We start from the raw sequence: 15,233 nt of genomic DNA, 5'->3' as shown, positions 1-15,233 counted from the left end.
TAGAGAGTTCCAAGCAATACATGACGCCAAATCCATTGACTCACAGGTATATGTACGTGAATTTTACCAATTAACCGTAATTCGCTAAAGCACACTTGAAGCAGTTGGTAAGAGTTACTAAATGCAACATTGTACACACACAACTACAAACAAGTTGTTATTTGACTTGCTACTCAGTACTGATATGCCACAGATTGTTATCAGTGCTCAGTATACACTTACCTTATTATATATGTGGTGTGTGTATTTATATTATTATATCCAACTGGTAATGACTATAACTGGTTAGAATTGAATTATACAGCATCGTAAACTGGTAAACAAATGTCACAGCTATTGCACTAGCAGCTTGAATAGTGGCATGATTTTGCTGGACACTACTTTGACATGCCATTCATTGATCCAACCTTCCAAATATATGCAATCTTCTTCACATGTCCTACACACAATGCAAAATATTAAGCATAGCATTTCTTCAGTAAAAAATTTCATTTAATTAATCAATTAATTTAAAGACTGTACAGTACATGAACTGGTTACTTGTACAGTGTAATGACATGGACAACACTCGCTGAACCATTGATTTTCAAGGGACCAATATATATATGGACATTTGTTGCTGTCCAGAACACCACAAAAAGTATAGCTGGACCATTTTTGCAGCACTGGCTGTTAAAGGCAAAACATACATACACGCCTGCACTGGACCATGTACAAAAACCCTTTTTTGCTAAAGTTGCACTGATAAAACAGTTTTACTTATTCTCCAATAACTGATAATCTAGACTAATACAAGCCGATACCGATCAATACATGTAACCAATCCAATGTTTCACGATTATCTGTAATATTGACAACTTAATTAGTTAACATTGAGTCATATTTGTGGTATCGTAGGTCTTGTACCCTGCCACAAGAAATAAACTTATTCCAAAAATTACAGAGGCAAATTGCAGTCCTCTCTCAAGTGAAAGTGTTCTTAGAATGGGATCTCTTCTTTAGCTTCAAATTCATCACGAGGCGACCCTCACACGCCAACTATACCTCTACACATGCACATCCTCATTCTGTATTATTGACTGCAACCAAACCATGTATCGTATGCATGTAAAGTATATGTAAAGAATGTATAGCATACCTCACTTTTCCTACATTTATTTAATACTTAATTTTTTTAAATTGAGAAATTTTTTGAATAATCTGAGGTGTGTTGGGTTTGATAGTTAATTCAGCATGTAAAATTATACCTAAAATCATATTTTCTTTAAATTTACAGTTTGATAATGATTTCTACAGTCTACCTTGATTGATTTATACTGTCTATTTATATATAGTCAATATGATCTTATACAGCCAGTCAATATTGATTGATATACACAGTCAATATTGGTTGATATATAGTAAGACTATTATTGCTCGCTCCTTCATTTTAGTTCTCGTTTGAATTCCTTGTTATCTACCACCAGTGCATGCCAAATAATTTCACTGGTTGCATCGTGGGGTTTTATCCATAAAAAAGTCTATGTCCAAACTAAAGAACAAGGTCACCAAAATAATCCATGTTACCACACAGACGTCTTGCTGCTTCTTGAGTAACTTGAAATAGAGAATGTCAGTCTTCAAAACAAGGTTAAGCTTAACACCATTGCTAATGTATATATCAATCAATATTTACTGTACAGTATACATTAATCAATATTGCCTGTATACAATAATATTAACTATATATAAATTGGCGGTACAAATCAATCAATGTAGGCTGTATAAATCATTATCAAACTGCAAATTAACAGACAAATGATTGAAACTAAATTTTAGATGTTGAATTAATTAAGTATCAAACCCAGCACACACCAGTACAAGTCAAATTATTCTAAAAATTTCTCAAAATTTTTAAAATTAAATATTTAGCAAATGTTGACAAAGCAAGGTATACATGCTAGCATTGCTTACACACAAATGTTTAGAATATCAATCTTGCTAATCGAATCCTTGCCCAAAATCTATTTATTTATTTGAAACGTACCAAGAATTTTTTCAACTGCTGCTCTAAAACTCAATTGCTATACCCAATTCCTGAGTTATGTGGTTAGCAGACCATTCCCATGCCAAACTGCACGCAGAAGAAGATGCTCCTAACATCACACACATATTCAACACACGTTGTGGGCAAGAAAGACGCTACCACAATAGAATCAAACAAGAACTAAAAATACCGGAATCGTACTGTAGACTTCCTGCACAGCGCGTCGTGTACAAGAAATCCGGGACAGCAAGGATAATATCCAGGCAGTTGGACACACACACACACACACACACACACACACACACACACACACACACACACACACACACACACACACACACACACACACACACACACACACACACAACACACACACAACACACACACACACACACACACACACACACACACACACACACACACACACACACACACACACACACACACACCTATCGGTTTTGTTGGTGTGACTATCTGCCCACTAACAGTCAAATTTGATGTTCCGTTGTTGTCTGACTGGGCTGATAGAGACGTCATCCCTTCCTTTACAACTCCAACTGACACAAGAGATGAGTTCTCATTACTGATATTTAGCCAAGCAACACACAAGAGTGATTCTCACGGAAATTTGGCGTCTCCGTGTCCTGTGCTTTAACCAAGTTGGTAGAAACACGAACAGACGGTGTGACAGCAACTGAAACAAAATACAAAATGTAGATCTTTACTGTGGAGGGTTGGAGGGATTGTACAGGATTAGTGTCTTCTTTCATTCATGAATCTGTCAGCCAATCAACTGTGTCTGTCTGTCTGTCCATCAGTCTGTTTGTATGTCCATCTCTCTGTCTGTCCTCTGTCTGTCTGTCCATTGTTTGTCCATCTTTCTGTGTGTTTGTCTACTTGTCTGTCCATTTGTCTGTCTGTCTGTATGTCCATCTGTCTATCTGTCTGTCTATCTGTCTGTCCATCTTTCTGTCTGTTTGTTTACTTGTCTGTCCATTGTCTGTCTGTCTGTTCATCTGTCTGTCTCTAGGTATGTCCATCTCTCTGTCTGTCCTTCTCTCCATCTGTCTGTCTGTCTGTCCATCTGTCTGTCCATCCATCCAAACATCTTTGATTCTCCATCTGTCTACACGTCTGCCCTTCCATCCAATCAACTTCCCATCATCCGTCTCTTTCCCTCTGTCTGTCTATCAAGTCCAACCATTTGCCCACTTGTCTGTACATGCTGCTATCCCCTAAACTCTCCCATTAACACGCCATACCAACTGGCTATGTCGTTGACATCACCATCGAGCTCGTTCCCAGTGTGCTCACATTTCTCGCGGCTTGAAATGCTTGAAAGGACAGTTGGGCTTGAGGCAGCCACTCGGTTGAATCTCAAAGCAACACGACAACTCACTCTTCAACGGCTAAACATTCGACATTCTCACAAGAATGTGAGAAATAGACGAACGTGTCACCATTCACGGTGATATGCATATGTCTGAACGGACATGCTGAACGGACATGCTGATCAAAAGCACGATCCTTGTAGCCACAACGTACATACAGACAGTGTTGTTACCGAGTGCAGCTTGACTGTGACGGAAAGGGCATTGGTCACCCTGGAATAGAGACGACAGTCAATACGTACAAAAAATAACAAATAATTTGCGTACAAATAATTTATATAAATAAATTATTGTTAAATAACAAAAATAAAAATTTGTATACAATTAATTTATATAAATTAATTATATGCAAATTATTAATTAATTTATTTTTATTTTTATTTATTAAATAATAAACCAGTAATTTGCATACAATTAATTTATATATATTTTTATTTATATAAATTAATAATATGCAAATTATTTATTTATTTATTTTTATTTCTTATGTATTAATATAAATAAATAGCATACAATTAATTTATATTGATAAATTATTAATCAATAATTTACATGATTGGTGACTATATCAACTGTACCTTCAGGCATTCAGTATTATAATAGAAATAATAATCGTCTCCTTTCGTAGCCATTCGATTGCCTCAACCCTGCAACACATATGAAATACATCCAACACCTAGACTAATCGACGTCATGCAACTTCTGTGTTTCACACCACAAAAAGGACACAACCGACAAACAGAGACTTGAAATGAGTTTAGATGGAAAGTGCGTGGGCGTGGCAGATAGGTGTCTGTGTGTGTGTGTGTGTGTGTGTGTGTGTGTGTGTGTGTGTGTGTGTGTGTGTGTGTGTTTGTGCGTGTGTGTGTGCGTGTACGGTGTATTTACCATTCATGATACATTTGTCATCCGTCGATAGTTTGCCCGTCTGTCTATCAATTGTTTGTCTGTGTGCCTGTCCATTGTTTGTCTGTGTGTCTGTCCATTGCTTGTCTGTGTCTGTCAATTGTTTGTCAACCTGTCTGTCCATTGTTTGTCTGTGTCTATCAATTGTTTGGCCACCTGTCTGTCCATCGCTTGCCTGTGTCTATCAATTGTTTGCTCACCTGTCTGTCCATCGCTTGCCTTTGTCTATCAATTGTTTGCTCACCTGTCTGTCCATTGCTTGCCTGTGCCTGTCAATTGTTTGTCCACCTGTCTGTCTTTATGTCCATCTGTCTGTCAATTGTTTGTCTGTGTGTCTGTCCATTGTTTGTCTGTGTGTCTGTCTATTGTTTGTCTGTGTGTCTGTCCACTGCTTGCCTGTGTCTGTCAATTGTTTGTCCACCTGTCTGTCTGTTTGTCAATTGTTTGTCTATGTGTCTGTCCATTGTTTGTCTGCGTCTGTCAATTGTTTGTCCATCTGTCTATCCATTGTTGGTTTGCTTGTCTGTCAATTATCTGTCCATTGTTTATCTGTCTGTCTGTCCATTGTTTATATGTCTGTCAATTGTTTGTCCATCTGTTTTTCTGTCTATTTGTCTGTCCATTGTTTGTCTGTTTGTCTGTCGCATCCATTTCTGTTCGTCTGTCCATCTCTCTGTCTGTGTGTCTGTCCACATGTCCGTCTGTGTGTCTGTCCATCTTTCTTTTTGTGTGTCTGTCCATCTGTCTGTCTGTGTGTCTATCCATCTGTCTGTCTGTGTTCCTGTCTATCTCTCTGTCTGTGAGTCTGTCTATCTGTCTGTATGAGTCTGTCCATCTGTCCGTCTGTGTCTGTCTGTCTGTACATCTGTGTGTCTGTCCATGTGTTCGTCTATCCATCTGTCTGTGACAGTGACGGTCTATCCGTTTGTCTGCTTATCCGTCACTCCATCAGCAAACACGTACTACGCGATCCAGTCACTACAATCTGTACCCAATGCTGCTGCTTTGTCCTCCACAACAGCCGACTTCTCATTCTTCACGTTCTCCACTCCTCGTTGCTGTTGATCCCCATCGGCTGTCACACCTCCAAGTTCCTCCTTGACTTCATTCACCGATTTCACACTCACAGCAGTTGAAGTCGTTATCGGTTGTTGAACAGCAAAAAGGCATTGGATAGCTGGGAGTCAACTTTGACAATTCAAATAGGAAAGAATCTAGACAATCAACACAATTCCCACACGATCAAAACACACAGACACACACACACACACACACACACACACACACACACACACACACACACACACACACACACAGATGCGCATGCTCGGTATGCACAAACCCTACAATTAGCCTACAAATCCTAGAATAATCATAACATTAGAGCATGGTATGTTATTGCTAGGTGCATCAGGAGTAAGAGTAGTTTGATGAGACATGCCAACTTCCAAGCACTCTGAATATTCAACGTCCTAGTAGTGATACCATTCAACAGTTCAGAGACATACTGCTCAATCAGCCACCATTGGCTATAGCATGTCAAAGCATTAGCACCCATCAGTTTTCAAAGTTGGCATGCACAAGATGGCTGACAGATGACCTTCTTGATAGTTTGTCCTGACTTGTCAACAACTCATCACATGACTGTATGTCGTTTGTGTTGTCTGAATACAACAAAAGATGTATGACAAACAATTTTTCTACTGCACTAAACGGCAGAAGTAGCATTCGCTTGCTTTTCTTCATTGTAAATGTCAGCATTGATCCACTGTCTGGCACTGCTTTTGTTTCTAACGAAATCCTTGCAGGCAATCACTGAACTACGTGGTTTCATTCGGGGAAAGAAGTCGTTTTGGGCTAGTGGAGTCGGTGTAAATTTGGTGAGATTGAACATGTTGTGCAACATGGATCTCGCAGCGGTCAAAACGTGCCATGGTAATCACGCATCATGATCATCAAAGGGTTACATCAGCAAAACTTTACTTTACGCCCGACTGTTGCAGTCTACTAACTCGAAATTGCAGCAAACATGTGTAGTTAGGATCTTCTAGATTTCTACACCTCACTCTATTGGCATTGTCGGTGGTCATTCATTCCCTCATGCACGCGACGTTGTGTTGCTCTCACGTGATGTTTGTTATATCACTAGGGTCAGACTTATCTTTACATAATCGAATCAAAAAGGGCCCTCACGGCCTCCTTGGAAGATCCAGTCGTTCTTCTCACTCCGACGAGTGAGGCTGTGATGTCAACATAGTCATGTGATGCACGAGCGCTGCACGGAGGAGCGAAGCGATCTCCTGGAGACAAGGCTAGGGCAATGGCCGCATGTTGTTGCTCTGATGGAGCGGCAAGATGGTTCAAATTTGTAGATGATGTACAATGTCACAATCAAGTACTACAGAAGGAAATTGTTGCTGAAACATTCATGCATCCAAGCAGCAACTAACACACTGAAAGATGTATAAGTTGCATGTGGCTGTTTTTCAAGCATTTGCGGTTGCAGCAGATGCACCATTGTATGAATGCAGGAGACGTACGATTTGCTGCTGAATCGTAGTTATTGGGATAAAGAGTAACAGGAATGTGTGGCTTGCTACTGATCATTACACACACACACACACACACACACACACACACACACACACACACACACACACACACACACACACACACACACACACACACACACACACACACACACACACACACACACACACACACACACCACCACCACACCACACACACCACACACACACACACACACACACACACACACACACACACACACACACACACACACACACACACACACACACACACACACACACACACACACACACACACACACACACACACACACACACACACACACACACACACACACACACACACACACACACACACACACACACACACACACACACACACACACCTGATACCACATCACACCACACTTTTCACTCCATATTATAACTGTGCATGTCTTGTTCATAGAAACGTGCACGAATAAAGATGTGCATCCTTCTTATCATCATCATCATCATCATCATCATCATCATCATAGCTGCAATTGTAGCAACAGTCGTCGCAGTCAAGGTGAAAAAGTAGCAGCAGACACGAAATAAAAAGATTTCAATTAACCTCCACTGTACAGTTTCGATCACTATGTCAATTTTGTATTGACTATACATTGGATTTATATAGCAATCCGTCATGTTATGTATACGTTGAACACTTTGCATGTTATCAGCTGGTATGCTAGATTGCTTTGTGTTTGCACTTGTCTAAATGTATTGCTGATTAGATGAATTCGTGCACTACTATATCAATCATATTTAAGCATCTACAAGTAACAATTTGCATTTTAAATTTATTGAACGACTAGAAGCATCTACGATGGGATTGCACAACTCGTGTTGTGGTGACCTTGATCTTGACCCCAAGTGCTTGTTTGAAGTCGTCCAAGATTTTGGCAAGATTATTGTTCTGATAATTTCATTTTGATATGTTAAGCCATTCAAGAGAAACTATGTTGACAGACAGACAGACAGACAAATAGACAGATAGACAGACAGAAAATAGACACACAGACAGAAGAATAGACAGGCTGACAGACAGACAAATAGACAGACGGACAAATAGACAGGCAAACACAAATAGACAGACAGACTGACAGACAAATAGACAGACAGACAGACAAATAGTCATACGTGAAGCACAGTTTAGAGGACAAGTAAGAAAGAGACCATCAATATGCCTTCAGAAGTCCAATTCCAATGTAATATTAAGAAAACTTTGAAGAATTGCAGAGAGACGAAGAATTGGACCACAATGAAAGAGACATTCAGAACATCTTTCATTAGAATTTTAGTAGTATTCGATTTGTATGTCTCAGTAGATGGACATTTAGGTTAGCAGTTTACCTATAGGGTTCTTGTAAAATTTTGGTATTTGAGTTCAATAGACAGACAGACAGACTGACAGATAATTTATTCTCATACAGATTCTACTTGTACGTTATGTCATATCCTAGGATTTTTAAATCTAAATCACCATGATTAGGTGACAATATTGAAAGTTTTCTAAGGATAATTTTGGCATTGCATCTTTGCAGAATTGTAGAAAATCTTTTTCTCCAATTCGAAATAGACATGGAGGCATTAAAATTGGCTTCTGGATTTGCTAACTGTTGTGACAAATGCTGCAAAAAATTCTCTGCCTTTACCTTCCAAAATGTTCTATCACAAGAGGAACACACCTTGATACATATTTTCCTGGAGCAAGCTCTTCTGAATATTTTTTCATGTTCTTTTCTCTTGTCGCGATGGCATGACCATTGTCCTTGCTAGCCCTCCTAATAATGTCCTGACTCCATGGATGAGCCAGGGACACATCAAGATCCAAATTCTATCCAGTACTTCGATCAAACATTGAAATTTCTGGACGGACAGATAGATAGCTAGACAGACAGACAGACAGACAGACAAACAAATAGACAGACAGACGGATAGACAGACAGACAGACGGATAGACAGACCGACAGACGGACAAACAGAGGGACATACAAATTTTCTTTATTTTGAATCAAACTGTAAGACTGCAATATCGACTGTAAATCTGACTAAGCAGTCTGCAACGATTAATTTGTGGTGAATGTCTACATAAAAGGGCAGTCCCCCAAACCCAAAATATTTATATATCAGAGGATTGTATTACGTCGTGATCCAATTTGGGTCAACTCTTTATCATACTTAGATAACTTTTTTGTTTCACGTTTGTCCTCTGCATATCCTGTCTTTGAGTGATTATTTTTATGGTTATGATCTGGATTGAACTACTCACCTGTATGTTTGGTGGAGTGCCAGTCTTACAACACAATGATAAATACTTAGAGTGACTGCCTCAACACACTTCAAATGCACCGCCACGAGGAGCCTAGAAATCAGTATTTAGAGACAGACAATATAGACCAGATATTGTCTAATGGTTCCAACACTGAGTTAGGTAGATGTCAGTATGGCTTATGAATCCCTGGAGTAAAGATATTATTTGAAGAGCCGCTGAAGAGGTATGGTGGAATATGCATGCAACAGACAGAGACAGACAGACAGACAAACAGACAAACGGACAGAGTACATTAGTTTGTGAGGTGCATTGACCCTATTGGGTCTCTGAAACATTTTAGTTAGTTTAGGTTGTAATAGCTTTCATGAAAATATATAATTAAAAGACAGACAGACAGACAGACAGACAGACAGACAGATTGATAGGTATCACGGTCCTATACGGCTATAGAACTCACTTTTAAAGTTTGCTATTAGCTACTTTATTTAGCCTGTAATAGTGATCATGTTCGAAATATACTACCATTGACAGACAGACAGACAGACAGACAGACAGACAGACAGACAGACAGACAGATTGTTATATTTGAACTCTTACTCTACCAATAACACTCGCTAACTTTACTTATGCCTAACAATAACAGTCAATGAACAAAATTTTGAACGTCTTTACCATACAGAAAGTCAGCAAAATTGCACTTAGACAACTTCGACAACTTTTAAAAATCACACGAGAGTTGCAAGACAGACAAACAGACACAGACAGATAGACACGTCTAAAAACATTACAACCTTTCTCTGCTGTTGTACGCCGGTTGTATACAATAATATTCCATTTTCGTGTGCATAGCAATGATGTCGAGAGTGACAGCAAAATAGAACATTGTTTCATTATTTAAGAATTTACTGATGATTGGGTGTGTGAAGAATCGAGGAACTCTTCGAACTCTAATAATTAAAGGAGGAATGTACCCTTTGCAAATGACAGAATTGAAGAACAAACACTGGTTTCGACAGGATATTCAAACCCAGTGAGTCGAATATAATATATACTTTTTTTGACGCCATTTCAGTTTCTCATAATTTTTGTCGTGCTGCGTTGTACTGACTACATGCAATCAGTTTGTCTAGAGTTAGTCTATTGAAAGTCCCGAATGCCAGTGCTGTACAGAAACCAGTCAGATTGGAATACAATGGCTGGTCATTGGTCATTGACAGACCAACTGGTGTTCATGACATACCACAGATTCGCTTTGATGAGACATTTATCATTACTGTGTGTGTGTGTGTGTGTGTGTGTGTGTGTGTGTGTGTGTGTGTGTGTGTGTGTGTGTGTGTGTGTGTGTGTGTGTGTGTGTATGTGTGTGTGTGTGTGTGTGTGTGTGTGTGTGTGTGTGTGTGTGTGTGTGTGTGTGTGTGTGTGTGTGTGTGTGTGTGTGTGTGTGTGTGTGTGTGTGTGTGTGTGTGTGTGTGTGTGTGTGTGTAGATCGATCTAGTCATTAGACATATGATCAATAACAATGCAACAAAGCAACAGCAAACAAGCCAAATCTTATGTTTTCATTTTAATAACAAATAATTACAGTACTGAATATGATGCAAAAAAATTGAACTAAATGTTGATATCGATAATTACAAGGAACTTTGTGAAATCAAATAATAGTTACGAAATGAGAGAAGGTAATGATGACGAACCAGGAGAAGCTTACTACATTAAAGTAATTGAAAAAAGATTATTGAGTAATTGGATAATAAGTCACGTGAGGGTACTTATGCATAATGTGTCCCTAGGCCAATCTTCGCCTTACGGTGGCAACTTCGTTTCCGGTCATGTGAACCCTACGCATAATCGCGCGCGTTACTCCACCACGTAAGGCGAATATGGCCTAGCGTCGAGGCTAGCACAATCACATGACGTAACCTAACTCAATAAGGCATATAGGTTGCTTTGAAAAATCTTGTTCCTATTCCAGGCGAGATGCCAGACTGACGTTGGCCAGCTACTTTGATTGAGACTGATACGAAGGTGACAAATTCCAACCATTCGTGTGCCACACCAACGTGTAACATAACACTATCTCACACGCCAGACGAGCTCGTACTTGACAGTGAAAGTTATAACTCGCTCTCTAACTCCATACGTAGTGCTAGAACATCCACAGGTAAGACGACACTTTCTCAAAGTATTTGCCGCGGTGAAAACAAGGAAGACGAGCTGCAATTCTAGTAACAGCTGGGAGACTCTAAGCAGTACGACGACTATCCGGATTCTTAACAATAACAATGATAGCAATCTGGCAATCGGCAAATTCCATTTGTAGGTGAAACGTACCCTATTAACACATTTCTTTACTCTCCACTCAGGTTCCAATTGTTGGCGGGAGTAAACACGTTTATCGACTAACCACATCTGAAGGAAATCCGAGAAATCATAATTTCGAATGAGACCAAGAGCGTGCATGACCGTGATCCACAAAAAATATTGCGAGTTTTCAATTGCCAAGGTGAACGAGGACACAGAGTGTACCAAGCATGCACCTTCTGGCTCGTATGTCTAGCCTCGCAATCGAAGCCTTCCTATGTGCATGCTCACTATGTTCTTCACAGCGAGTTTGGAGGAAGGCTTGGCATGCGATGCTATCGCTTAATATTGTGAGCTGAGTAGGTCTCGTGGTCCACAATATTGGTAGGTGTAACCTTCTAGACACTTGTCAATGTGGAGAGGCTCAGAAAGGTCAATAAACATGCACCTGTTGTAGTTGTTTTGACAGACGAACTGTTGTCATGCTAATTTGATAAGAACTCACTGATTGAAATCGTCTGTTCTGATGGCGATTTTGGGACGAAAGTGTAAACCAGATCCAAAATGCGTTTTGACTGACGTCAACATGTCAATCCTCTGTTTGTCTCTATCGACTGCACGTTCTAGAGATGACGGTGTACGCATTGCAATGTAAAGTGATATCGGGTCACGTGTGGCCAGTGTCCACTCCTTCACAGATGGATAGACTTCCTTTGTAGATTAGAGTTCAACACGTGTCGTCGTGTTTGCCTACAATAACTGGAATAACAGCTGGAACACATAATAGTAGGCAAACACGACGACACGTGTTGAACTATAATCTACAAAGGAAGTCTACCCAACTGTGAAGGAGTAAACACTGGCCTCACGTGACCCGATATTACGGAACTGGAACTTTATATTGCAATACGTACACCGTCGTCTCTAGAACGGGCATTCGATATAGACGAACAGAAGATTGACACGTTGACGTCAGTAAAAACGCATTTTGGATCTGGTTTACACTTTCGTCCCAAAATCGCTATCAGAACAGACGATTTCAATCAGTGAGTTCTTATCGAATTAGCATGACAACAGTTCGTCTGTCAAAACAACTACAACAGGTGCATGTTTATTGACCTTTCTGAGCCTCTCCACATTGACAAGTGTCTAGAAGGTTACACCTACCAATATTGTGGACCACGAGACCTACTCAGCTCACAATATTGAGCGATAGCATCGCATGCCAAGCCTTCCTCCAAACTCGCTGTGAAGAACATAGTGAGCATGCACATAGGAAGGCTTCGATTGCGAGACTAGACATACGAGCCAGAAGGTGCATGCTTGGTACACTCTGTGTCTTCGTTGACCTTGGCAATTGAAAACTCGCAATATTTCTTGTGGATCACGGTCATGCACGATCTTGGTCTCATTCGAAATTATGATTTCTCGGATTTCCTTTAGATGTGGTTAGTCGATAAATGTGTTTACTCCCGCCAACAATTGGAACCTGAGTGGAGAGTAAAGAAATGTGTTAGTAGGGTACGTTTCACCTACAAATGGCATTTGTCGATTGCCAGATTGCTATCATTGTTATTGTTAAGAATCCGGATAGTCGTCGTACTGCTTAGAGTCTCCCAGCTGTTACTAGAATTGCAGCTCGTCTTCCTTGTTTTCACCGCGGCAAATACTTTGAGAAAGTGTCGTCTTACCTGTGGATGTTCTAGCACTACGTATGGAGTTAGAGAGCGAGTTATAACTTTCACTGTCAAGTACGAGCTCGTCTGGCGTGTGAGATAGTGTTATGTTACACGTTGGTGTGGCACACGAATGGTTGGAATTTGTCACCTTCGTATCAGTCTCAATCAAAGTAGCTGGTCAACGTCAGTCTGACATCTCGCTTGAATAGGAACAAGATTTTTCAAAGCAACCGAACATCGCGACAACGTGATCATGAGTATGAGATTTACCATATGCCTTATCGAGTTAGATTACTTCATGTGATTGTGCTAGACAGTTTGCTCAATATAATCGTTCGCATTTGAGGAGCGTATTCATTCTGTGCTGTTGTTACTGTACTGTTGGAACATGAAGGTTTTCCTCTTTCTCGTCTTGGTCGCTGCTGCCTACTCTCTTGATGTCATCGGCCCATTCAAAAGGCTCGACGAAGGCGAAAAAGGTTGCGTTCCGATGAATTCCACCTGGAAAGGCGATAACTACCTGATGAAGATTTGCAACGACGGTCTTAGGTGTGATAACGGAATCTGCCGTGCAAACGACAACGTAAACGACTGTTGGCCAGCTGGTACTGCTTGCGCCTGCTATCCTGTCTACAGCTGCGGTTCGTGCTGCAGCGGTGGTGCAGGTTGCAAGTGGGCTCCTTGGGCCTACTGCAATGCCTGATAGACGAAGACGACGGAAGCGACCCAGAGACGCAAAACCACAAGTGACTTTGACTCGTAAGTTTTGAGTAAACGCGTTGTTGCAATTTGTTGAGTAACCAGTTTAGCATAGAAATAACGCTGCAGCATAGATCATAAGCTGTTTGTTTCGCGAAAAATGAAATAAAACGTTTGGCATTGCAAAATCATTCAACGCGACCACTGACTACACACGCCGGTTAGTCGACCTCTGCACGGCTTGTCTACAAACCTATCCAACGCCAGAATGTTGATTCCTATGCACGCAAGTGCATGTTTTGGTTACACAATTGTCTAAGTATGAATTACAGGGCGACGTGTCTAGACATTACTGTAGATAACTATATTCTTGATACGTGCATGACAGACAGTAGATTTGGCTCATTTTAGCCAGCAGGAACGAGAATCGGTTCTCGGATGGCCTCTCGTGGAGACGTTTAGGGCCATAGAAAAGCGCAGACACAAACCGAATCTATTTGTCGACGTAGCGGCTGAGCCTGATGTGTCATTTTTCAAATCAAGAAGCACTATAGTGTGCTAAACCCTTGGCTGATTAGAAGGATGCGGAGACGGTAAAGGCTCGTTCACAATATGACGCTAGAACTAGCGTCGTGTGCAGTGCATCAGTTGCGTTTGTGGTGTCACTAACTCTAATATCCCGTTTACACTGGCAGTCGAGAACGGTTCTCGAGTTATAGAATAGTTCCAGTTGCAGTGTAAACTCTCCCGCAGCCCAGAACAGTACCGACGCAAGCGCAGTTCTTGTAGTTTCCCGGATATCGCTATGGCGACGTGGAGTGATGATGAGACGATGAAACTCATTGAATTGTGGGGGAAGACTCCATACAACGACTCTTTGAGTGTAGCCTTAGAAATTCGGTTGCTTGGAGGTGAACAAGCAATAGTTGAAGAACAGCGACGCGAGACATAGTAACGTGCGTTATCTAATCGATCACATGACGGCTACAACAAGAAGCGTGCGTTACCTCTTTCTCTGCTAAAGGTTTGGGAGTTCGAGGACATCGAGGCGTCAGAACGGATAAGCCGGATGCAGTGTAAACGGGCGCCAGAACAGCTCCCAGAACAATTCTCAGAACTGTTTTCAAGAAACTGTTCTCAGTGTAAACGAGGTATAACCCTCTAACACTAACGTGTCTCTAACTAACTATTTAGTTAATCAATTAACATATAGTAACTAGTTAGCAGTTATTTCCAACATGATCTCCTCATGCAAACTTATAGTTGTCACTACCATCTTTCCACAAACCTAAACGTAACAAAACATATCTAGCATTTGCTACTAATAATCCGTGTTGTCGTTTTCATGTTGATGGAGCAAATTGTAGACCCGACCGTAATTCA

General features: G+C 40.6%; 1 long non-coding RNA gene across 1 annotated transcript; it reads right to left on the bottom strand.

Moving 5' to 3' along the window:
• Positions 1 to 287: 287 nt before the first annotated feature.
• Positions 288 to 5,429, bottom strand: LOC134183822 (uncharacterized). Its single transcript, XR_009970588.1, has 7 exons — positions 5,315 to 5,429; positions 3,996 to 4,064; positions 3,289 to 3,630; positions 2,649 to 2,720; positions 2,476 to 2,583; positions 2,027 to 2,135; positions 288 to 439 (listed from the first exon to the last, which is right to left on the bottom strand). It is a non-coding gene; the product is annotated as an uncharacterized LOC134183822 (long non-coding RNA).
• Positions 5,430 to 15,233: the final 9,804 nt, after the last annotated feature.

This window comes from Corticium candelabrum, chromosome 8 (assembly GCF_963422355.1).
Source record: "Corticium candelabrum chromosome 8, ooCorCand1.1, whole genome shotgun sequence".
In the NCBI taxonomy this organism is placed as follows: domain Eukaryota; kingdom Metazoa; phylum Porifera; class Homoscleromorpha; order Homosclerophorida; family Plakinidae; genus Corticium; species Corticium candelabrum.
The sequence above is the reverse complement of the archived record's forward strand: the minus strand, read 5'-3'. Positions and strand labels throughout refer to the sequence as shown.